Below are 24,561 nucleotides of genomic sequence, written 5' to 3'. Positions count from 1 at the left end.
CCCCCCCGCACATCCACCCGCAAAATAAAGTCGGTTTAGGATGATACTGAATGAATTTGCGACTGTTGAATGATAACTCTTCAACTCTATACTGCCACTTAGCAGAAACAGCTGTTTTAATAAGAGCTTACATCTTTAGCTGGCTAATGCAGTAACAAAATTAAACAGGACAACATGGAGACTAATCCAGCCGGGGCGGGGGAAAGCCATTTAGTATTCCCAAGCACTGGAACAAGCCATTTAGTCTCCGCGTGCACGCAGCCTGCACAGGCGTTAACGCTCCACAACCACGTTCCGCTCATGCATGGATTTGCCAGGATCTGTTTACACGATCCACTTTTCCCTGCTAAAGGCATGAAAGAAAATACTCTGCGGAGACGTAAGAGGCAACACGTTCTCTCCCCAGCTTTTTGCAACTTTTCCTGCGAACTGAGCAAACAAAATTAATTCAGAAATATCAGTGCTGCTCCCGAAATGTATTAACAATGAGAGTGAGGGCTGCTGAAAGAGAAAGGGGGGACTGAAAGAATATATTAACAAAAGCCCACAGCACACTGGCTGTGGCTAAAGCTAGAGCCTGAAAGACTTCTTTGTCTTTCTGGTCAATGCAAGCCTATTCAACGGCCCGATATATAGCAGAAAGAAAGTGAGGGTGGGAGGAAGAAGAGTCCTGTCTCTTTAGGGGACGTCTCCTCAGCTGCCAAGCTGCGAGGCAGAGAGAGAGGGGACTCTCGCATGAACACAGAGCCGCTTTCCAAGCGGCCCGTAACCCAGGCATTGTCTATTAACAAACGCCGACTGAAAGGACATGCTCTGCTCGCGCCCAACCTTCCTCGACCAAGGGACACACATTCCAGGAACTGGACATCTAGTTCCCAAAGAGCCTCCAAGTGCAATATAAATAGTAAGCTATAGAAAATAACCCCCTATTTCTGAAAGTCTGCTTGCTTTTCTGCAATCCCTTCCTCCCCACAATGAGCTATTGTTCCACTCCTGGTACTGAGGAAATGTTTGTGTTCCTTCTCCGGGTCCTTTACATTTAGAGACCTGCTCCCCATTTCGAGATAGTTACCCAACACGCTACAAAGCATGCAAGCCTTTCACAGTTCAAGAGAAAATAAATTTAATATTGATTTCACCAAACAAAACCAACACCCCCTTCCTCGTTTTCTTAGTGTTACCGTAAAAACTCAGCGGAGCTCAGTAGCTAACCAAAATACCTAGAAAAGGTCAAAGGAGGAGGGCCCCAGTTGATACTGGCGTGCCATTTAACATGGCCACGCAGGACCACCAGTCTAAAACGCAGAGCGATGAAGGCGAGCACTATCTCAAAGGGATTCACACTTGCCGGGGGATATTTCTTCTCCCAGATGTTGAAATACGGGTACGTGCAAGCTCCTCTGCCACACAGCCACAAGCACCCAGAGTGCATTCTCACATGGCCATGAGGCTGGACCCTCCACGTGGTTTAAGACGTGGCCGTCAGGTACCTTCTTGCAAACTGCATGTCCCAAGGAACAGAAATACTCTGCTGTAAAAACCAAGGGCGGCGAATGCACGTATGTCTAGGCTTGCTCCTCCTCTCTCCCAAACGGGGCACTCGTTGCACGCTGGAGCCTACAGCCAAGGAGCAAGGTTTGAACTCTCCCTGTTTCTGAAGTCTTGACCACTGCAGAGCCAAGATTTTGATGCTGGAAGGACTGCTGCAAAGAGGTTTCTGCAGCAAGCCTCACACATAACCCTACGAAGGAAACACTTAAGCCAGAAAAAACAACAAAGCACATTATTTCCACCCCTTCAACATTTATTCTTCTAACCATAGGATGCAAGGGGACAGCACACCAATCGCCAAATGAACCTACTATAGAAGAGGGAGCTCTTGCATGGTTCACACGCAGGATGCAGGCAGATTCGCTCAAAGGAGACCTGAGCGAGCAGGCTCCATTTTCCTACAGCAGCCTTACTTTAAATAACCACACGAAAGACAAAGTTGGTAAAAACCCGTCTTTCTGCACCACCAAACACGCGAACCCATACTGCTGCATTTAAGCACTTCACTTTCGGGGACTCCGCATCTATTTTTGGAGTTGGCCAAGGGGGAAGAAGTTTCTTTATAAAAAGCAGCAAACTAATTTATGTGCCCTAAAAACAAGGGCTTCTTAATTGCAATCACAGCAATAACTTCTGCAAGAACAGCTTGTAAAGATAAAAACAGTTTTCCCCCTGTGTCATAGCTGAACTAAAAGGGAGTAAAACTCTGCCGTTACCACAGTTTTAATTAAATTTGATTGATAGCCCATTACATAAGTATGCACAAAGCCACAGTTCGCACAGGATGCTATTTCCTTTCAGGTTTTTCAATACAGAAAGGACTCCCATTCTTAACCGTTAAGATAAAGATCTTTTTAGAAGTGCTGATCTGTTGCTTCATTGGAAAATGGTGGAAGGTCTCATTAAGAATAGCCAGCTGTGCAAAAAGTTACTGTTCTTCAGGCATCCCGCATGCCTCCAGAGGGAGAATCCACTGGAACGGACCACGCGCGCAGCCCGCTGCACCCGGAGCCGTATCCGAATGTACACCTCGCAGCACAAAGAGGCATTTGAAACACATGCACACGCTCCCGCCGCGCTCCCCTCCCCGGCTGCAGGAATATTTTTTGCCTCCTTTGTTTCTTCGCAGGTGGGGAACGGCGACGTCAAGCAGGCGGCTCATAAAGTGGGGAAGAGGAACTTAAGAAACAAAACCCCCTTGCACTGCACACAGTAGAGTATCTGTAGCTGCTGCAGAAGTGGGATTTTACAGCATGCTCTTGTAGCACCTCTTTTTTTTCCCCTTTTTTTTAATGCCAGGGTGCTACATGCTCTCAGGTCCAACTGTCCAATTACCAAAACACCCTCAAAGAAGGCGAGAAAGAACAAAGAGAGAGCAACAAAAGAAAGTTACCCAGCATAAATTCAGGTAATTCTTTGTGCGCTTGAAACCCTGCTGAAGGCAGCAGCTGCTACAATATGCAAGTTTGAAACCAAGTCTAAAGAAACGTGGAAATAGTGAAGAAACAAAGAAACACAGTCCATAAAACACCTATTTCTGATTGGCAATGACGTGGGCTTCAATTTGCAACTCTGGCATTATAAACAGAGATGGTATATCGACAGGAAATTCTCTTTCCATTTCCTAACTACAAGTGAAAGACTACTGCGTTGATGATTAAGAACAAAACGTAGCAGGGTAAGTTTTATTTATTTATATTCCTGAACACAGCATGCATCAAGCAGCAACTTAAATAAAAACTCTTTACTCCAAAGCTTTAATGCTACCACCACAGATAGGAGAACATCAATAATGTCTGCATGAAAGTACACTCCGTTTTCAGGTAAATCAAGATGTAAATATTTGTTCTACTTAATTCTGCTTTGTACAGTCCAGAAGGACTGATCAAAGATAACACACATTTCGAGATGCAATTATGAAATGCCAGCATTTAGAAATCAAACAATCTCTAATAAAAGTTACTCAATAAAACAACTAAGAGAAAAAAAAAAAAGGCAGAAGTTCTCACATACGCTATTACAAGCTACATGAGAGCTATGCGATGCTGCTTATATCTGAATATTCACGTGGGGAAAAAAATTAAGACCTAAGAAAAGCCAAAGAACCTCATTAAATTTATTAAGGCCAGTAAAAGAGCTCCAAGTCCAACTGCCATGGACCAGGTAGATTTAAGTCCCAACTGCTGGGCTCTCTGCTACTTTCAGCGTGAACACTTCGGCTGCAAGACAGCGCATTCTGCATGCGGCCTCAACACCCCGGCATATAAATAGGTTTTAAGGGACAAACAACGCGACCGAAAGATGTGTCAACCAAGCGAGCCACTTCAAAGTACTGTCAGTAAAGGTTTCCTGTTTTTGTCTTCCTTGCCTTTACTGAGCTGTAAACTGTAAAGGGCACGACATACACTTTTGGTATAGAGATTGTAATCAGTTCACTGATTTCAGTTCAATCACGTTTTGCAGCTGCCTAAGTCAGCTCTGAGATTGGGAAGCTCTTAAAATATTATTGTCCTGCCCCATAAAAAGACCACAGAAACCCTGCAAACTCTTTTCCCATGGACGGGGAAAATGAGTCTGCTCTCTGATCCTACCTGCTTGTCTAAAGTTCAAAATACGTGGCATTTGAGGTCTCTCACGGGCAGCTTCACACCAGCGACCGCTCCTACGCTGTGGTTACACTGACATTAACAACTCAGAAGCCAAAACCTATGAGTGGACATCCTGCACACAGCAAAGACAAGCCCTCCCTGTGAATAACGCACAAAAAAGTCACAATTCCAGCTTCTGGTGAAGTAATTCCTTGCTTGAAGGCACCATGAGATGAACTCCATGCAAGCTTTGGCCTTTTTCTGCCCACACTAACACCAAAGGTTTCTAAGGGGAAGTTGATATGATTGCTAGACACAACCAAAATGACAGTATTGTGGAGCGCTTGCCAGGCATGCGTACAGCTGATTTTTACTTTTTGGGCAATCACTTTTCAGTACCTGGAAGGACTATTTTATCACAATTTCCCAGTTCTTAAGGGGAATTTAGCAAATTAGGCGCTCCGATTCTCTCTGCAGTCAGGGCACGTCGACAAAGTACGGAAGCTCCTTTAAAACAATCCAGATTCACTCACCTCCCATGCAAGCAACCCCACTTTGCTCCACTCGATCCCCCTGCAATCAGGTTTCTCTACGACAACAGGGAACGGCAAACAGCCTCAGCAATATAAAAACTGTGCTGCTTCCCCAGAACAGCCCCTGAGCATACGGTTAACTCGGAGAAAGCCTTCATGCTGCTGGTCTTAAAACCGTTTGATTTCTTGGCAATTCACCAACAGACTCTTTCAAAAGATGCCTGGATTTGGGACCCCAAATTAAGTGTAGTTTCTGCATCTCATAATTCCTCCTGGTCCATAGCTATTGCTTAGGCTTCAATCCAGATAAAACCTACTGTTTTCCTGAGCTGACGATAGAAAGCTACCGCAATGAAACAGTTTTGTTCTCACCTTTAGGCAAGAGAAAACACACAGCCAAACATCAGCTACAACACACATCCCTTCCAAGATGGCAAAGGATGGCTTTCCAGCACTCAGCAGTGAGAGCTAAGGTCTCGATTTTCACAAATACCGTTCCCCTTGAGGCACTCAGCCGAAACTAGCACGTGTAAAAAGCTCAGGACCTCACGCAGTGCCTAAGCGGTATCCTGATGCTCAGGAAGCTCTCGTGAGCTTCCCACGCTTTGAGGACAGCAGCAAGCCTCAGGACTTGCTACATCCCACTGTTAGGCCTTCAAGCACGAAAGACTTTCTGACACCGCAATAACTAAAGCACCTGCTTAGGCACATCTTATCCACATCCTGAAGGTATTTCATACCTGCGCCTTTTTCCTCCAAGACACCCAAGAGCTAAAAGGCGATTAAGTGTTCGGTGACTCACCAGGCTCCTCCCCAACACAATTCCAAATATTTCTTGAATACAAAAGGAGCTGAAGTCCCGCCATCAACACCAACACGATGTTTCTACTTACATATTTGACCTGGATCTTGAATAACAACCCTCAGTGCTGCACTGGAATTCCTTTGCTCCGAATTGCCAAGTTTTGGCACAACGTGTTTAATAAGGGATGTGTTACCAGGATGAAGCAGCAAGTACAAAACTGGAGAAGATCCACTCTGTCAAACGGCGTTTTGATCTGTCTGCCTTCAGAGCAATGGTATAGACAACCTGGGGAGTGGCACATACTGATCCTGATCTAAAAATAACCGGATTACAGGAGTGATAGTCAATTCTAACTCCACTGTCCGAATCTTGATTAAATCTAACGTCGAGTATATTTCTTAACCAACCCGCCTCAAGTGACTACTTGAAGGCTAATCTCTCAAAGCCTTTTTTCAGAGTAGAGGAGATTCTTCTATAGCCTTAACACACCAAGGAGCAGGTAGAACATGAAAATGATTATCCACAAAGCTGTTCTTTCCAAAAATATTTGGCAAAGCACTGGAATTTTTTTTTTGTCTGTTTCATATAAACATGATGTAAAATGAAGTTAAAACAAAGTCTCAAAACACCCTTCAGCATCTAAAAATTGAACCAAGCTCAGAGGGAAGAAAGCATCTTGAACAAGGCATTTCTCAGCATGGTGCAGCAAGAAAAAAGTCCTTTGGATACTGTTAACCGCATTTATTTTTGCAATTAACTACAACAGAAGGGAAAAAAAAATTCCATTACCTGAAAGAGAGAGATATCTTAACACCGCTTTCTTCTACAAAGTTCTTCTAGACCAGCCTCTGGCTACCAAGCATTCAGGAAGTGTTAAAAAACATATTTACGTAAGAAACAGTTCAGCAGGGAAATGGTATGCTAGCTCCCAAGAACCCCCGCAAGCACGCACGTTAGAGGCGACTCTGCACACTGCAAACCTCCCTCCAGAGAGGATGAATGCAAAGACGCTGCCAAAAAAACCGCCCCAGCTGCTGTTCGCTGAAGACATGTCTGCCCCAGCTGATAACCACCACAGGCAAAGCTAACCACACCCCCCCGGTTTTGTCAGTTTAAAAAACACCCAATTCCTCCCTAACCTGCTTTGGTAAAGCGATGCTTATTTAAAACATTTAAAGATGGAAGTGAACGGAAGGGTTGGGAGAAAAAGAGATGGGCTGGGAAAATCTCCTGGGTCGCTTTATCAAGTGAGGCCACTGAGCAAACTAATTGCAGCCATCGCCAGGCAAGACGGAAGACGCTCATCCCAGATGGGCAGCAGTTCAGAGGTGGTCAGAAGCATCACTCCCAGCGAACACGGTGGAGTCTTCAGAGTGAAGAAGCTACATCGTTCAAGAAAGCCAGATGGAATTGGGGGGAAAAAAGCAGGAATCTTTAATAGCAGATAAGCATTCAAAGAGGAACACCACACCCACAAAAGCCCCGAGCTGTGGCCAAGGAAGAGCTGGGGTGACATAGGCAAATTTGATGTGAGCCAGAACTTGTGACGATTGCCATATTTTCCCTTCATCACCTTTCGATTTTGAAGGGGGGGGGGAAAAATAATAGTAGTAGCCTTACCCTGAATGGCAGCTATACAAGACTAAGACTAAGCAAATGTCTTGGTAAATGCTGTAAAAATATACAAAGTGAGGCCGCAAGCAAGCGGGCTTGACGGAGATCACACAGGAGCAATCAGGAGGAGACAGTCACGGGAGAACAAGGTTTTGATCTCCTATTCGGCCAAGTGACACATACCAGCCCACTCCTTTCTGGAGTTACTTTAGCTTTCGGTCTATTCCAAAACTAACAGGTACGGTTCTCTGGCTGTCCTCCAGACCTTTGGTTGCATCAGATGCCTGTGCACATCTGGAAAAAATAGTATTTTTAATAAAATGCCACAGACAAGACAGCAGAGCTAAAGCCGTACCCATCTTCTACCTTTCACATCCTGTAATGCAACTGCTGATACAACATTTATAGTAAAATACTTCTGTATTTCAATCATTGAGCTTAAAACAATTCAGACAATATCCAAAACACACAGCATCTCACACAAACTGAATCACACTTCAACGAAAACAAATATCCCCAAATTTAGCGTACTTCTGTCCCCCGATTAGCAGCTGAAACAGCAGTTTCTGGCCCAATACCAGCTGCACGCACGCTCACAGAGAGGCTCTGACCTGCTTAGCCACTGCTCATGTGCTGCTTTGAGGTAACCTGATAAACACGCTTCGGGGTCTGGGTTGTGAAGTGTGGAGCCGCTGTCAGCGCGGCTGGTGAGGAGAGCTTACACCGAGCAATACTCCGAGCTGGCAGAGAAATTCCTCTACTCCCAACAGCCTCGCCAGCAAGCGAAGATTGGGATTGTTTGCTTTGTGGGTTTGTTGGGTTTTTTTCCCTTCAGAACAGTTACTTAACACACACACAGTTATTTCTACACTGAGTTTATACTGCAAACACATAAGCAGTTAAGAACGTTAAAATCCAAGCAGAGAGGGCCAGGTGACATAATTAAAATACGCACAGAGGAAGGCAGACCAGGAAGAAGCGTATCTCATCGCAGAGAAAGGTTACCAAGCTTTTACTCAGCCTTTATTCAGCCTACAGCCTGGAACAAACTTCCGCGTGGGTATGACAGCCTACCTTCCCTCATACTGAATTCATCAAGTAAAACCTTATGTCTCCGGCTTCCCTTTAGCACCAGCAATTATCTGCATCTGGGGGCATGTTGTTACAAGACTAGGGAAAAAAGTTCCCAACACAGACACAAGTACTACAGCGCTTGTTCGTGGCAATTTTCACCCAAGAGTCTAAATTTCTGTAACGTACTAAAAACCAGCTTATTTTTATCTTCCTGTGCATGCCATTAACACAGAACTCCCCCAGCCCACTTACCTGAAACTTTGTACCCTAAAACCACAAATAACCTACTATAGCTTACAAGGCTACAACCCACGCACGCCTCTTCTCTACAGGGACCACCACTGCTTGCATCCCTGGAGGTTTGGGACCCTACAGCAGCAACCATATATTTCCAAGCCAGGCTTTCTATCTGAATGATAAGCATGAATATCAAACAGCCTAGTAGTTCACTGTCTCATTCACTCAGCTACGTTTCCTACCGTGTCTCTAATACTTCACGCTGTGACTTCATGGGAAAATGTAATGCTCTGCTGGTCAGTCTGTCAGGAAGCATCGCGGTGACAGCAGTGTTGTCACCCAGACTGATGGTCCTTCCGTCAACCGCACAACAGATTCTACAAGTACGCTTCTCAAGAGCGTTAATGCTCATTTTGACTCCCAGTTTTGTAACGCCTCGCGATTTTTCCCCCCATAATCTTTATTTCTGTGGTTTATCAAAATGAAATGAAATCGGAAGTACCCTCTTGCCACATGCGGAGCTACTCTCAAGTTAAAATCCCACGTCGTACAAAATGAAATCTCGAGAAAGCAGGCATCTAGAGAAGACAGCAAGATGCATCTTACACTGCCGAAAAAAACCCCACAGCTCATAGAGGGGTATAGGTTGGACAGGAGGTCTGGGTCTCCTTGGTCCAGTCCTCCACACGTTCAGTTTTTCCTGGTAAGGACTCTCAATTTCATCCTTTACACACACATCTACAGGGTGCTTGAAGAAAAAGAAATAGCAACAGTATATTTATCCCAGCTGAGGCTGAAGATGAGCAGTAAATTAATCTCAGAGCATCTCTCATTTAAAGAAATGCTGGTTTTACTGCCATTAGCTCTGCCTGTTGAATTCGGGCCGCAAACGCAGAGGTCAAGCACAGAGGGAAGGCTGCATCTACTGCACGTGACCATCGAGGAAGATTTCCCAGCACACATCTCTCTCCTTACTGCGCAAAGTGGCCTCCAAAGTAATGCTACACAGCTGAACTAACACTCAGGTAGAAGTCGGTGGAGGTGCACCTGATGTGCTATCCCAGATGGGAAAGAAATGGGAATTTCAGGACCTGACCCTGTCTTCTGCTTGCATCGACGGGACACTCTGAGCACCGCATCAGGCAGGATCGCTCCTTTTCTGATTAGCGTAGACCCCCAATTTTGCTGATTTCAGGCTGCACGGAAACTGCACTATCACTGAATTCGTAGCAGGTCTTCAAAGATTATGAACTTCAACACCTACAAACATTACCCAACCACTTGGCTTTCATCACCACTATGGCAATGAGTGACGTCACCTGTTAAAACATGGATAAGGATGCACTGAGGACCGCACTGGTTACCGGTGCTAGCTTAGCAGCTTTTTATCAAATTAACCGTAATCAAGACAAACACTAAGGTATGGGGAGGGGAGGAAGAGAAGACTAAGAAAAGGATTTGCTCCAGTATGAAAACAATGAATTGGGTCTTAAACACTGACATTTTGCTACACTTCAGAACAGGAATGGACCAAATCAAACATTTTAAGTGATCCCTAGTGCAGAGCACCTCTGATATTACTTGGGGCTGCAGTGCAAGCAGCCTGCAGATACACAGTTGTATGGCTCATCAAATTGTCTGGTCAAAACACACTTCCACTTCTTCCTTTGCAATTCAGAGGCATTTTTGACCCACCTGCAGCAAGCGTGGATGCTACACATCTTTTATGTCCCCTATTCCTAAGCAAAAACACCATGCTTAAGCACAACATAATAAAAACGAAGATGGAGTTAGACCACAAGAAAAAGCAAGCCAAGCCTGACAAGTCAACTCTCCTCCTTTGAGAAAGTATTTTCAACCTTCTCCTCCCGGAGGTGGAAGACTCCTCCAAGATATTCCAACCTTTGAGTGACCTTTTAGCATTTTAGCTCAACCAGCGAGACCTCAAACTCCCTGATGGAGACCAAGAGTTATCCCTACTTTCAACACTTCCCGGCTTGGCTGCATTTTTCCCCCAACAAACTCCTTTCAAACAGCAAGACAGACCTGCGTTGCCAACAGAGAAACAGCTCTCCACCCCTCTTTGGTTCTCTCCTGCTCCCTTGTTTTATTGCTGTGCTCCAGTTTCTTTCTACGCGCCCTTCACAGGTTGATTAATACTCATCTTGGATGATCAGATGTCTAGTAATTCAGGCTTTTACACCACTCCACACCGTAATTCTCATTAAGGCACAGACATTTTACTAGAAAGCTTTTTGCTGACTGTTCCCACTCCTGACATCCAGGCCATTCAATAAGACATTCTGGACAGAGGTCCCGGCTATAAAATTCACATGTTCTTCAGCTGCCAGAACGGGAATTTGGTGACAGTACAAATCATTCATTTATTTAATGATCTTAATGTCAGCCTGAGTGGATAAAGTGTGCTTTGGCTTCAGCAAGCAGCGATGGGGACCGTGCCAAGTGCCGGCAACAATTGTTTCGGTGAACGCCTGCAATACCAGGTACTGCTGCCACAGACAGTGCAATGAAACGTTAAGTTTTCAGGGGGTAAACGGGAATAATTTCAAATCAAACTTGGTGCACAAGCTCAGAACCAAATATTTAAGCATAAAGTAGTTTATTTGTGCAGATGAAGCTATTTTTTAATTAAAAAAAGTGTTTTGGAAATGAAATCAATACAATTAAGCTGAACAGCTTAAGCTCATCGAAAAATTACACTTTGCAATATTTGCACATCAACAAAAATTAGATTTTTTTTCTTTCGAAGAGACATAAAAGCACTTTGAAATCTACTTTAAAACAAAACGCTGAAGGAAAACATAAAACCCAAGTTGCACAGACAGGTTGAGAGAGGAATTATTTGCATTTTGCAAATCTAGAATACAAAACGCAGAGCCCAGAAAAGTAAAGTATTTGAAGAGAGACCATCCAGTAACTAGTGTTTATATTTGTGTAAGCATTGGCGAGAAAGGGTGCCACAAACTGAAGCTAGCTTTATATTCTACAGCGAGTTGAACTCAGAAGATGTCTCAGCAGCTCAGGAAACGGTACATCCAAAAGAGCCTTCTACACAAACTTCGCCATGCTAAAATTGGGCATCAATCACCAGCTGCTGAAATCCCTTTCCCACCGTACACCGGAGTTTGAGATGCACCGTGAATTTCACATTAAAAGTCACAACAAACGTGCTTTAAATGCTTTTTGATTTCAGTTCTTGACCTCCCCCCCAAATAAGACCTATAGATTATCTACCCTCAGCTACAGCACCCCGCTGAGTTCCCTTTCAAATACAATACAGATACTGAGCCTGTCCAATTCATCAGCCGCACGCTGTAAAACAAAGTGTCCGGTGTCAAGCCTAAAGCACTCTGCACATCACCACAAACAAGAATTAAAGACTTCCAGAAAGCTTTCAGACCAGATTTTGTTCTGAATTTCACATTGGACTTGACGGTTCTGTAGAAGATTTCGTGGCAGTCCAAGGACAGAAGGGCTAGGTCTCGCTGCTTAGTGGGAATGCGCTTTTTTTTTCTTTTTACAGACATGTCCTTTCTTCAGGATGTTAGGAGCCTTTCAAAGACAGTAGCTGACTAAAAAACCAAAGCTGTAAGTAGTATCACTAAAAAAATCTTTCCCTTTGATGCTTATAGGAAAAGTCTCCTGCTTAGTCTGAAAAGACCAAAGACTTCTGTCATTTTTGCTTTTCGGCAAAAGAACAAAATAAGCCCAGAAAAATGCTGGTTGCAAAGCACAGTAACTTCTACGACCTCTTAAAAATGCACAGAAGAGGGAAATCTCTTTTTCAGACCACCATTAGCGCAGCCATAGCATTAGTCCAAATGGATTTTCAAATGCCACCAGTGACACAGACACTTAAATCAGACTACTCTTAGTAATTCAGTAACTCACACACAGTCATTCTCACATGTAAATCAAACCAAAACACAAACAAATACATAATCATCACCTGGGAACCCGACAGAGAGAGTCGGTGCACTGTTTATTAGTTTCCACCTCCCAAAAGCTTTCCAAACTCAGGAAAATCTGCGTTATTTAAGATCTTTAACTGCATTAACTCTTCCTCACTCGGCATTTTCACAGCATCAAGAGCAAACTCAAAGACTGGCAGCAAGATTTATTTTCCTACCACCCTGAGGATGTACCACGTGAAGCCCACTCCCCTGGTAAGAGCAGGGATGGTCTTCGCGTTCGCGGCTTTTACGGAGTTATTCCCGTGCAGATACTCTTACTCCAGAGCATGAGAGTCTCATTCCTGCCGAGTTCAACCACTTGGAAAGGAGCAGCTGCTCCGTGCATCTCGACAAGTCCTAACCCATTTCACCACTTCACCGACCGTTCTGGAGAACGCTACTGGCTTCAGTCGAGGACTGGATATGCTTTTCTTTCAAGATGCACATTTTAGAAGCCACTTTTCTTTTCTTCAGGCATATTTAAAGCTCTAGAAATATTTTAACCCTCAGGCAAATAAAGGATAGACAAAGGTGCCACAACCAACAGCAGAAACGTATTATTTTTGGTAGCAGGATTGATTTAAACCTGATACAATCTCGGTGTGGGGAAACTTGTCCTTTTCTCTCCACCTCAGATGACTACACAGCAAACAAAGGTAAAAACAATTCTTAAGGTACAATCAGAATAGGGAGCACATAATTTTCCTTTCAGGAAAGAAAAAAACCCATGCTGTCCCATTAACCTAGTTACATGCCCAACAGCAATTTGACTCAAGTCCCATCAGCAACAGCGTGCCATCACCTACTACGAAAAGAGAGAGCGTGCTCTGGGACATCTTCCAAACGTATATCATAAAACATAAGAATTACATGTACCAGAAAATTTCACTAGCCTAGAAGCTTATTTTGCTCTCCTCCTTTTGATCCTTTTCTTTTTTAAGAACCCATTCTGTTTTCTTCTTCCAGCTGTTCCACATCATCATTTCCTATTTGGGAGGCAAAACAAAGTCCACAGTTTGGAAAGGACAGCTGTACGTAGGAGAGGTTCTTGAAATTACCACTAAGTGTAAAACACAGCACTACGAGAAGTCACATCAACTACGTTCCCTTTAAAAAAAAAAAAAAAAAGGAAAAATTAGTTCCCCCAGTTCCTCCAGACCATGTGGCACAGGACTCCTCCACCCACATCTTCATGCCCCGTAACAACCGGTTTTCTCTTCCCCATTCATTCCAGAAAAGCCTTTGCAATTGCTAGCAGACACATTCAAGTCACAGATAAAAGTTTCCTACTAAAGAAATGACTGTAAAACAGTGATACTACCCATCTGTAATTCCTCAGAGTAAAAACTCCAGCAACTCTAATCATATTAGCAGATTTACACACAACTAAACTTGACAGTTGACTAGCCCTGAAATTGCTGGATTAGGGAGAGAAAGAAAATGCAGGTTACCTACAACTTCTAAAGAAGAGAGATCTTCACTGCTCACTCTTACTATGAAACAAAAATGGAGCAAAGGCACCGGTTCGACACATCCCAACATTTGCTAATGACATGAACAAGCCTTTCAGCCCTAAGATGATGGACAAAACCCATACGCACAGATGAAAATCTTTCTACGTCCCAACATCTAAAAGGGAAATTACTTGTTCTACAGTCTCCTATTACTCTCTCACCGACTTCTTACCACAGATAAAAACACAAACTGTGTTCCAAAATCTGTACTGCACATTAAATACATATATATTTAAATGGCTAAGTAACCTTCTCCCGCAGACTTCTGCCAGAGAACATACACAATCATGTCCTCAGATATGATAAGAGAATAAGCTATGTGAAATCACATTTTTGGAAGAACGGTTTTCTCCAAGACATTTCACCACAAAGATCTTACAAAGCTGGTAAAATGACATATCTGCGCTATAACATGATTAGCTTTTGTCATTAAATAAATTAAAGCTATTCCTGCTTGAAAGAACGCTAAGATGTGCCAAGGCTGGGGAACATCAACAGGGGAGATGGCAAAGAGGTCTAAAAGCACTTAATTTTTTGGCAATACACTCACAAACCCGTGCCTGTTCGTCCCCTGCAGGACAGCCACTGCCACAGAGCGGAAGGGAAAGTCTCCACGTTTTCAAAGCTTCTCTCCTGCTGCATACCCTCCCAAGATGTATGATCTCCACGGCTTCAAACACTCCTAAATGGAAACGCTTCTCCCGCAACACCGCCACCCCTTCTTTCCCTTCATCCAGCCGAGATTTCGCAAAGCTCACTCCTAACCTCAAAAAAACACAGGGCAAGGAACACCTCTGATCTCAGCCCAGTTCCTCCCCTTCTTCCCACCTCTCGCCGCTCTTCCCGTTTCATGACCATAACGCTCTGAACATCCTTCCTCGTGAGCAGCTGCCACTGGCATCTGGAAGAGGACTTCCAACTGTGCTCTCGTTTTAGCTCCAATTCAATGTCAAAGCCGCCCAGAAGCCGGAGCTGATCCACCCGAGGCACAGGGAGGCACGGCACCTTGCACAAAAGCCATGATCACACTCTTCAAGCTGACTTTTATGCCCAAGCAGCTTCCTCATCCCCGGGTCCTCATCTTCAAAGTCATCAACAGATAAACCCCAGAGAGCACAGAGAGATGCTGCATCACATACTCTGGAAAAAAGCCACTCGTAATGGAAGTAAGCAGCAAGGGAAGGCGGCGTTGGCTCCAAACTCCCAGAGGGTATCACAGCAACCCAGAGACCCCGATCCTTCAGCGCACACCGAAGATACTCTCCTTGGAGAAATTCTTGGGCACTTTCCCCTCCAGCTCAACTCTTTGCTCACTAAGAGAAGATAGAAACCCCCACGCACCCAAATCCTTCTCAACGGTCTTAAATTAACTAGGCCTACTCCAACAGCACAACCTGGCCCACATCCGAACGCCGGGTAAGCGCTGCCAGAACGTCACCCTGACTTCACACACAGTCTCTTACGTTCCTGAAAGCGATCCTCTATTTCTTGCTGTTCTCCGGGGCTTTTGGGAAGCCGCTCGCATCCAGAAGATGCCACCCAACAGAGCAGGAATCAGCACACTGCTTTCTGAAAGGGACTACAGCAGTTAGCTAAAGTAACTCAGAAAAACTAAAGCAGACAGTCAATTACTGAGGCAACGTTCACAAACCCCACTTTTCCACGCACAGCAATGATGTACTTCACACAAAAATCCCCCCAAAAGCTGACCCTTCCTCTCTGCTTCTCAGAAACGGAATTAAAGTGGGGGAAGAAAAGAAAGACTAAGTGACGGCCTGTTAAAACCCATCCTGAACCTGCCATGATTGCCTCACTGCGATAACCTGAAAAATACCCATGTCCAGAGATACCCAATCCCACGCTGAAACAGCCACGGTGATATGTTAAGGTCAAGTTTACCGGTGCCTGCACAGAGACCATCAACAACCAGGAAGCTGAACTCCCTCCAAACGCAAGGAAGTTCGGAAAAGAAAACAAAAACCTACTGACACCAGCCCAGAGCCCAAGACAGCTCTAATTTGGCTCCAAGGTACAGTGTTAAATTAACCCTGAAGAGCCAGCAGACATGCAACGTTACCCAGGTTCAACACAAATCAATCTGTTTGTCCTTTACGGTGCAATGTTTGCCCATGTCTGGGCTGGGGCTGTGAAGAAACTGGTGATCTAATTATATTGATCCACAAAATTTATTCACAGCATGTGGACTTTTTAAAGAGCAGCTTATTATAACATGCATGAAAAATACTTTACTCTGAAGTGGGAGCGCGCGGGAGAGTAAAGAAACACACTGTAGTTTAACATGCATCAGAAGTACTATCAAGTTAAAAGCAGAAAGGTCTACAGTAAGCTCGCAGCCCAGAGCGTACCTTCATTATTTTACATTTTTACGGAAGAAGTCTCACTACAGAACAATCAACTTCATCTGGAACTTATTCCTGAGAAGCAGTCTGAAAGCCAAAGCAAAGGTGGGCAGATCGGATTCGTTTTTGATAATATCCCTCTGTGTGTCACTTCACAGTTACACCCTTACACCCTCCCTTGTCCATCCCCCCCAAATAAGGGTCAGAATCGAACTGGAGGATTTGTCCATACTGACAACTTTTGAGCACAATTTCTGCCTGAAATCAGGTTTGATTGAATACTCACCAGTACCACAGCCACAAAATTATTCCAACTCACTTTTACACAGAAAATTTAATTTCTTGAAGCCACTGTGTTAAGCAAATTTCTCAAAGCTCTGCCTTGTCTTACAGCAGCTCCAATAACTTCCCATTCAGCATGTAACAGAGTGAAACTCCCATCAAAACATTTCTGCTCTTCATGTCCATCACTCTCCAGCTTCCCTTTCCTTCAAGAAATCTTTTTTAAAATCCCTTCTTCCCCCTCTATTTTTCTTTTCCCTCGCTAATGCCTTTCTACAAATGCACATGCTCTTCTGCCCATACAGTTCTCTCTCACCCAATTCTTCTTTTTTTCAATTACATCATGAAATTAAATGGTTATCTGTGTATTAAGTACTAAAACCATATGTATTTCCAAAGACACAAAGTTCACCATGCGGAAACTGTTCTAGTTTAAAAAGCCCAAGTCAGAGCCTCAATCTACCTATTAACATAAAATAATCCTTCACATCGACAAATAAACCCTTGCACTGCCGTGAGAAGGAGACCTTGCAGTGCTCTGCTCACTCCGAGCTGCCAAAAGAAACCTGCAACTACACTTTATCTGCTGTAGGGTAACGCTCTCTCAATAGTCGTATCAAAACAGAAAAAAAAAGAAACTAAACAGAGCTAAAAATAAGGCTGAACTCAGATGACCCTCTGCACTTCAGTAAATCACAGACGAACTATGGTCCCCAAGCCTCACTTTTACAGCAGCGCTTAAAAAGGGTAACAGCTTTTGTTTACTACCTGGAAGCACACACAAGTTTCAACAGAGGAAAAAACCAGCCAGGACACCTGAATACAGTTCACCGAAAAGGTATCAAGAACACAGTGTTTGTATATATTACAAGGACAGATTAGTAGTTTAAAAGTTAAGGAGCGGTATCAAACACAGTCTGGTTTCAAAACAGGCGTGGTTATAAATAAAAATTAGACTGTATCACTTTAACCTCCCTACCTTTATAACGTTAACTTGTCATATCTACCTAATGCTTCTCCGTTCCTCTAAACCTCTTGCTCTGGGCATCCAGTTGGGTCCCTGCGATGGGACATGCTGCCACACCACCTCCAGCTCCTTCAGGGTCTTGTCCATTCCTTCCAAGGCTTTTTATTTTTAGGCTGCACTCAGAGGTGAGCCCAAGCTTCATCCCTGGCGCGTGCAAGGCGTTTCGTGACAACACTCACCAAAAGCAACAGCATCCTCCTGTCTTAGCTACGATGGCATAGCCGCTCTTGCAAACCACCAACAAGCTCGCCCTCAATGACGTCGGAGAAGTCATTCGAGTCCCTCGACGGTGCTTTTAATGATTACTTGAAAATAAAGCGCTTCAGAAAGCCCAGTGCACTCCTCATCCCAGACCCAGGCAAACTTCAGCCCTTCAACTGTCAAGGCACCCAAGTGTCGCGTTCCCTGTTAAAAAAGTCCCTTTCCAGACAAACCAGCTCTTTGCTGGAAAGATAAGCTGAGCAGGGACTCTGTACATGCACGCCGGCCGGCGTTCCCACTGTAACACTTGGCACATCACTCAAAACTGAGCAAAATTTCCCCTGAGCAACAGTTTTACTTACCACCGCTCTGCTGACTTTGTCATGACAGCACCTTCGCCCTTTTTTTTTTTTCCTAAATAAAGCACACGCTGGAATTACAGAATAGCACAAGCTAGCCAAAAACACCCAGCGGAGAGTACGTCCCTCCGCAGCACTCTCTGAAATCTTCAGAGGTTTTTCACTTGACCCAAACAAATCTGTAACGTCAACAGTCTCATGATTTAAGCAACGTATTTGTGGTCATGGCAGGAATGATTCTTGCCGGAAGCTCAAGAAAACAATGGACCTAAACTGATTATAAAAGGGCTCGGTTTTCCCACCTCAAAAATGAAAGTGAGAGCAATAAAATGCCTATACACAGGGAACACGTTTCTTGAAGAGCACAGACATCATCACACAGCTGAAACAGCCCTCAGCAAAAAAACACTTCCACATTAAAACCCAAGTCACTGCCACCGATAAATAGCAAAACACACTCCTGACCGTCCCCTGCACAGCACGCCACACCATTCCCGGATAACACGGTAACGATATTTCACTAAGCGTGTTTTTCACTTCACAATCCTCCCAAAACTTCAGGGCGAGGGGGTGGGGAAGAGAAAAGCCAGCTTGCCAGGGGATGCTGTCCGACACTGGAAACAAAACCTCATCCAGGCAGGCTGGCCACCCCACTTTCCTGCTGATCCCTGCAGTATTTACCTCCTGACTTGGGGCCTAGTCGCAGCAGAGAACCGAAGACCTTTAAAAACATTCGCCGCGACCGCCGGCCTCTCTTTGTAGGGATGGCCGTTTTGGCGGTGGGATTTTTTTGAGTGGGAGCCTTCTCCTCCCCATCACGCGTGGCCTCGCAGAGAAAGCTGCTCGGCGCGACATTCCACCTGAGATTTATTTCCACCAGCCGAGTCAGGGAAAAAAAAAATAAATAAATAAATAAAATAAATCACATGAAATTTGGCCCCAGCTGGAAAAACCTGGGTTTAAATTCGCCCGGAAAAACAACAAAACCGAAGCACTTACCTGGGCAGGACCGGAGGCAAAACTGAGGAGCGATTTGTAATTAAAAGTTTACCCCTGGGGGTCACCGCTGCTCTGGGGGGGGGGGGGAAGGGGGCTGGGGGACCCTCTGCCTTCCCCGGGCGAAAGGTGTGAACCCCCAAACCGACCCCTTAGCAGAGAGGGGGGCTGAGGCACCCCCTTTCCCCACACCACCCCAGCAGGTGCAGCCCCCCCTTTGCACGGGGGGGGGCACACACACACACACAAACACACACACAAAAAGGAGCGGGGAGCCCCCAACCGCCACCCCCCGCGGGGCACCCCCCTCCCCACACCCCCCCCACCCCCCCCGGGACGGAGGGGGCCCCCGCGGCCCCTCACCCCCCGCCCCGGGCCCCGCTCGCTGTGGGGAAGGGGCTGCCGCCCCCCCACCCCTCCCGGGGCAAAGGATACTGCTGGGGCGGTTGGGGCGGCAAGGCCCTGATGTTGGGGTGAGGCGCCGGCGCCGCCGCCGGGTGAGGGGGAGCCGGGGGGGGAGGCGGCCCCGCCGCCGCCGCCGCTGCCGCCGCCGCCGCCCCGCTCCCGGGGCCGGTCCCCGCCGCCGCCGCCGCGCCGGGTTTCAAAGCCGCCTTCTGCGGTAAACTCATCGCCAAGCGGAGCCACCACCCCCCGGCGGGGAGCGGGGCCGGGGCCGGGGGGGAGCCGGGGAGCGGGCCGGGGGCCGGTGCGGCGGCCGGGGCAGCGCGGCGGGCCGGCACCGGCGCCGGTCTCCGTGACAACGCGCCTCCCGGAGGGCTCGGCGCGGGGAGGGGACGGGAGAGGGGCCGGCGGGGAGGGGAGGGGGGGAGGCGGCTCAGGCCGCGCTGCTCATGAGCCGCCGGCGGCGGGGGGTCTCGGTCCCCCTCCCCGGGGGCAGCGGAGCCCTTCGCGGTGGCGGCTCTCGGGCGATGCCGGCGGATTTTCCTCACTGAAGTAGCGGAGCATCAAACATGGCGCTGCGGCCGCCTCCAGCAGTCCGGCAGGACGGACGCTCGGGCGCCTTCGGGCCGCTCCGGAGCCGCTCGGCCCACCGGCGCTCGGCAACCTTCGGCTCTTTCCGGAGCCGCTCGCTGGCGAGCGCCGTTCGGGAAACCTCGGCTCCTTCCGGAGACCTTCGCGGGCGCACGCGTCCTCCTCCCCGTGCTCCCCCCCCCGCCTCGCTCCGCGCTCAGCCCGGCACCTCCGGTGACCCCCGCGCTCGGGAAACTTCGTCTCTTTCCGGAGACCGAGGGCGTGAGGGAGTTCGGGAAGCTTCGGACAGGCTCGGAGCAGGGATTCCCGCCCAGGCGGGAGGCGCTCGGGGCTCTTCGGAGCCTCTCGGGAGCGGCGAGGCCACAGCTTCGGGCGATTTCGGCTTGGCCCGGAGAGACTTCGGCAACGCTCGGCTGTGAGGGGGCGCCGGGCCCGCGCAGCGCCCACCCCACTGCGGGCCCTGGGGCACGGGAGCTTTCCCCCTGCCCAAAACCTCACAGCCCTGCGGCTCCCAGCCCCATCCCAGGCTCCTGGGGCGGCTGGCGGGGGCAGCCCCGCGGCCCCTCGTGAGGCGGCGTGAGGGCTGACAACCCTGAGGGTGACATGGCGGCTGAGGGAGGCCCAGCAGCCCCTGAGGGAGCCCACCTCTGGCAATGGGGCCTGGCGTGGGGAGGGCCCTCTGGGCCTGCCCCGGGGGCAGCAGACACCTTCCTCGCACCCCTGCGCTGCTGCCGTCGCCCGCCGAGGGTTGCCACGCCACCACCGTCTTCAGCATTTCACAGCCAGGCCGCGGCACCTTCCTTGCAAGCAACACTGGGCTGAGCTTGGGAGGGGCAAAGGCGGTTTGTGCTGTCTTGGGTAGATAAAAAGGACTTCAGAGCAGATTCAAGCAGCCGCTGGATTGTCCTGACTTGTCCTTTCCCGCCGCTGGCTCCCGAGGGCTCATTCCAGCCGGCTGGCACCTACCGACATTCCTGCGGCGCAGCACGTCCCAGGGAAACGCTCCCAGCGCCTTTGCTGCGCCGGCAGGTATTGCTGCCCCATGTCACCCAGCCTGGGGTACGTGAGCTGCTTTAGGAAAGTTTTCCATAGCTTGTCTGTGCCCCATCTGCTGCGTCCTCTGGGTAGCTGCAAGTTTAGGAGGAGGATAATACTTTAAAGCAATCACAAATAAACTCTTAAAAGTGAAAAGCTTTTACTAAAGCAAACAGCTCGGTGGCGAGTAACTGGTGCTGCAGCTGGAAGTTGACAGAAGAAAGATAAGGGTCTTCCACACTAGAGGAAACCTACCCAATGACTCACATCTATCCACATCTCCACAACAGCCCCATTTGTAAGCAGGAAAGTAATTTTGAGTTTTAAAATCCAAATCTGAAGGGGGAGAATCTGGACTTGATGTCGTTCACTAGAGCAAAACTCAGCACAGCACCGCACCCAGTGGCCAAAAAATAGTAAAGGGTCTTGAGTCCATTTTCCCTTTCGAGTCAGACTGAATTATTAAACAATTCTGTTCGTGCAGGTCAGGTTTAGGACACGACACCCACCAGTGCTGACACACGAGGACTGTAGCGTACCCCGAGGTTTACCGTCTTCCAAGGTGTGACCTCAGAAGAAAAGCTCCTGGGAGCTGCCACGCCGCTTAAGCCACTATGGTGGCCTCCAGTAAGAGTAGCTGTGTGACTGGAATAGTTTCTTACTTACTAAGGTGCTATCTACAGGGTACAACCACACTGAACAAGCGCACTGCATCATACCAGAAGTTATTAGTGGAGCCTGTGGCAAAAGGAAGATGACCAGCACGCTATTTAGTTTCCCTTTCTGTGCTTTTCGTTCTGCACTGGGGTCAGGGGAATGCCCGGGATGAGGTGAGCTCGCACCTACTTCAAACTGCTTGTGGGAAATGGGGTGAAATGGAAACCGACAAGATTTTTGGAGGAAAAAAGCCCAACCGAGCCTTGCCAGCCTGTAAAGAAGTCCTGAATGGGGACTGTTTCCATCAGCAGCCAGGAACAAGTATGTAGCGGGGAATCCAGGTATTTTTTTCTGAGCCAGTTTTCCTCTGCAGCCTACCGCCTGCCAGATCAACCGACAATTCCCCACCCGGGGAGTGGGCACTGAAAGACTGAAGAGAGAAATGAGAATAACCCCAAAGAAAGGCCAAGGACTCCCCCACTCCCCAAAAATGGGAGAACAAAGGAGAAACTTTCATCATGGCAGGGGGTTTGCCCAAGGACTGATAGATCTCCAGACATCCTAAAGAGCTGCTGCGCTCACAGCCCATCTCTGTCTGCAGCCTGCTGAGAAGACGGATCCCCCTCCACAGCTCATAAAGACTTTGCTGTAATAATTTTGAGGGTGTAAGTAAAGCTGTGTGGTCGGGGGAGTGTTGGTGCCCAGTGCTGTTCCATCGACCGCCGCCCAAGCATGGCACTTCTGGTACGCCCCTTCATGCGGAAGAAAATTCATACCAAAAGCAAATTGACATCTATGGCTCCCTCTGTTCTACAGAAATAGCTGCCTGTAAACACAGCTGCGAAAGAGCCTCCTAGCTCCAGTATCTTTAGATATGTCACTTCTTTTTGCCCATTTAGAAAGGAAAAAAAACAGCATTTTCACCATATTGTCTGCTGAAGCTCCCAAAGCGTGCTAGCCATGCGAAGGAGCCAGGCTCCTGGCTCGGCCTTAAAGCTCCTCCAGAATCTATGCCTCCCCCCAGTCATCATCTTCCCATTTTTTTTTTCCTAAGAGGAAAAAGCAGACAGGTTTTTCTCCCATACTACCCCAGGTAGGACGATTTGGTCAACGAAACCTGCAGATTTGGCGAGCCTGAGCAAGTGCCAGTTGGATTCACACCCTTCCTACCGCCTCTGGTTCCACTCCATTTCATTTTTCCTCCTAATTTTCCTGCTGGCTTTATTAGCACCTGGGAACTGATGTACCACCTCGGGGAGCTTGAATTTACAGTGCTGAGCTCTTGTTTCAGAGGATCACCAACCCTTTCTCCAATCCCACCAGTCTCTCACATACCTGGCACAGCAGAGACGCTCACAACCACGTGGCGAAGAGCATAGTAGGAGCACCAGAGCTGTTGGTGAGCTTAGGAAAAGAGAGTAAAGGATTGGGGTATCACTGGAAAAGGGCTGTTTTCCTGCAGGAATTGTTTGAGGAAGCCTTTGGCCTGTTCACTGCCCTAAAATCTGACCGTCCCAGTAAGTGACCCCAGCGCTGTCGTAATGCGTTGCAGGTTAGATCCTGCTTGGAGGGGGAAAACTGGGAAGGAGAAGAGCAGTTCAGATGATTAGGTTCAGCCTCTCACACATCGAAGGCTGTCTTGGCCCCACCAAACCTGTGAACAACCGCCATTTCCAGCTCATTTTGGAGGCTCCAGCATGCTCCAAGCACCCGCTTTCACCCAGCATGGCAGCGCCTCCCTCTTTGGGCTTCTGCCTTTCCCCCCAACGATTCCCTTCCAATGCCATCCAGGCAAAAAAAAAAAACCACAAAGAACACATTAAAAAAAAAAAAGAAACCAGCCCTGCTTGGAGCTTTCCCTGTTCTTCCTCCTGCCCGGGCTCAGCCCTCGGCAAACGTCTCTGCCCTCCGGGGCACGGCTGAGTGAAAAATAAAGCAAATACCACCCAGGATCAGGCAAGCCCACGCCAGGCGCTGGCACGCGAGCGGAATGATTCACCTCTTGCCTGCTCTGCCTACGCTCGGCAGCTTCCCAGGGAGGCAAACATCCACTGCCGGCTCCAAGCACCTTGACCGTGGCATCCCCCTGCCACGATGCAAGCTGATGCTTGCCCTTTAAATCCTTCCTGTGCTGGGGCTGTCCCCTCCACAGTGGCCCCCACTGGGAGTAAACCCCAGAGAGCCAAAATATTTCTTTTTCAGATGGCTAAACCACCTCTAACAACATCCTACTTCTCCATACGACAGGAGGCTATGCTCCCCTCCCTGCTTCTTGCAGCTGGGAAAACACCCTTTCACCCCAGCCCCGCTCTCCCCGCTGAATTCTTCTTTGCCTTACACCCACGCTGCTCCTCTCTTTTCCTAGGAACGTAGGCATTTCACCGCATTTTAAACACGCGGGGCCAGATCCAGGCCAAAATACCACGCCGGTAGCATCACTAACTCCTGCCAGCCCAGGAGCAGGGAGCGCAGGCAGAGATTTTCTCGGCTCCACCGCCCTCTGCGGGTTTGCGCCACCATTTCCAGCCAGATCCCAGGGAAAATAACAGCCACGGCTGGTCTCCCAGCCTTGCACCAAGTCGTGTGAGCAGAAAGCGTTTCAATTCAATCTGGGAGAGAAGACAGAGTAAAAACAGCAAGAGGGAAGTTTTACCGTCTTATTTATGCAACACTCACATCCCCGACACGCCGCTGGCTCAGTCCTGCCCATCCCTGCAGCGAAAATACTCTGCGTTTCCAAAAACTCCATACTGATGGGGCA

At 47.8% G+C, this 24,561-nt stretch overlaps 1 protein-coding gene across 1 annotated transcript in view; it reads right to left on the bottom strand.

Moving 5' to 3' along the window:
- EIF4G3 (eukaryotic translation initiation factor 4 gamma 3) overlaps nt 1–19,574 on the bottom strand; it is a 149,838-nt gene extending 130,264 nt beyond the window's left edge. Inside the window, exon 1 of the mRNA XM_059830114.1 lies at nt 19,551–19,574. The gene's annotated coding sequence lies outside the window, so the exon portion shown is untranslated. The remainder of the gene's footprint in view (nt 1–19,550) is intronic.
- Between the last annotated feature and the right edge of the window lie 4,987 nt (nt 19,575–24,561).

Source organism: Gavia stellata, chromosome 27 (assembly GCF_030936135.1).
Source record: "Gavia stellata isolate bGavSte3 chromosome 27, bGavSte3.hap2, whole genome shotgun sequence".
NCBI lineage: Eukaryota > Metazoa > Chordata > Aves > Gaviiformes > Gaviidae > Gavia > Gavia stellata.
This window is presented reverse-complemented; position numbering and strand designations above follow the sequence as displayed.